Genomic DNA, 2,037 nt, shown 5'->3' with positions numbered 1-2,037 from the left:
GCCACTATGATCGTGGGACCAAAAGTGCAAAAAAAAAAAAAAAAAAATCGGCTAGCAACAAATAATTTTGCTATGTAATTTATGCTTAAAGTTCTTAATTTTTTTCGTTTACTAGTATTCGACCCGTGCAATGCACGGAGAAAAAAATTAAATTTTATTATTGCTAAATTTAGCTTTAAATAAAGTAAACTATACAATATACCAGGACTATGTGGTCTAATAGTATCCGGGTTAGACTTCCATTTGGAAGGTTGTGAGTTCGAGCCTCAGTGGAGGCGTTATTGGCTCTTTGTGTTTCAGTAGGTTGAGAAAGTATATGAACAGATACTACATTGTAAGTGTTTCAGTAGGTTGAGAAAGTATATGAACAGATACTACATTCTAAAATTTGTACCATCTAAATATAACAGATACTACATTCTAAAATTTGTACCATCTAAATATGAATTAGTATTACCCTTTTTTGAGGGATCAACATTTTCTACGAGTTTGTTTGGCAGAGCTTATAACTTATTTTAAGCTACTAATAAATATAAGTTCTGTTTGGTAATGTTTCCAAAATAAGCCCGTAACTTAAAATAAGAGCTTATTTTGGAACGCTACCTTAGGTAGCGTTCCAAAATAAGCTAGTAGCTTCGTTCCTTTTTTTTTTTTTATTTTTATTTTTATTTTTTTTTATATCTTTGTCCTTATTATTTTTAAAAAATGACATCATTTACCCTTCCCAATTAAAATCCTTTTATCTTCTCCTTTATTCGCAAATTTTTACCGTAATTATTATTATTATTATTATTATTATTATTATTATTATTATTATTATTATTATTATTATTATTATTATTATTATTATTATTATTATTATTAGATGAAGGAGATGCTAGATCATGATTATGCTAATAATTTTATTTTAAAATGTTAAATTTTAATATGTAAACAAACTAATTTAAATTTTATGAATACGTCATTTTTTTTTTACATTTATTAGCTTATCAAAAAATTAATTTTACCAAACAATTTCAAGCATAACAGAACAGCTCTTCAGTTTTCAGCTTTCAGCTTCTTTTAGCTTTTAGCTACCTTTTCAGCTACGTTAATTGACATATGTGCACACACATTCTAGGGGGTAGTAAAGAGGATAACGTTCAAGTAGCTAAATGAATCGAAATCTAAGAAAAAACGTAACAGCAAACATCTGTGCACACGTGAACCCACGTATCCGCACACACATTCTAGGGGGTAGTACTGAGGATACCGTCCAAGTAGCTAAATTTATAAGCGTTCAATATAAGGAAAAATTGAGTAAATAGCACAAGGCCACAGTAGCATATGAATGTGCAGACAACACCAGTTGAGAACAACATACACTACCAAAATAATGCCAAAGAAAAACAACTACTAAACCAAAACCCAAAAATGAGCACAGTTATCAATATCCGTGTGCACACAACATCAAAAATCCGAACATCAGTAACTAAATAGGACACATGTCTACACGGGCGGAAGAGGAGCAGGTATGGACTGGTATGCTCGAGAAAGATTGCGCTTCCTGTGCACATTATATTCAGAAATCACAATCTCCGACATGTAACGTAGTCTAAGCATATGCAAAGTAGTCGTGTCCCCCTTCAGTAGACCGCACTCCCAATCACGAACACTCTGGCCAACATACGACTCCATATGCCGCATGAGAAAAAACCCTGCAATCAATCTTATTCTTTGAATCATGCCAAGGAATTTGCAAGCACTTTGATTCCACATAGACACACGCAGCAGACCACGCAGGAGAAATAACTTCAAAGAATATAAATAACATCCACAGAAGACGTGAAACATTCCACACACGTCTAGCATAAATACAAGTGCATAAAATATGCATAATATCCTCCTCATAATCTCCACAAGCTGGGCAAATATTAGGAATTTCTACTCTCTTCCTAACCAAATTGGTAATTGTTGGCAAAATATTAGATACGGCCTTCCATAGAAAAATCCTCCACTTGGGAGGGACCCTAAGCTTCCAAATGTTGTTCCAAACTG

The sequence above is a fragment of the Ipomoea nil genome, unplaced genomic scaffold, assembly GCF_001879475.1.
Source record: "Ipomoea nil cultivar Tokyo-kokei standard unplaced genomic scaffold, Asagao_1.1 scaffold1034, whole genome shotgun sequence".
NCBI lineage: Eukaryota > Viridiplantae > Streptophyta > Magnoliopsida > Solanales > Convolvulaceae > Ipomoea > Ipomoea nil.
The sequence above is the reverse complement of the archived record's forward strand: the minus strand, read 5'-3'. Positions refer to the sequence as shown.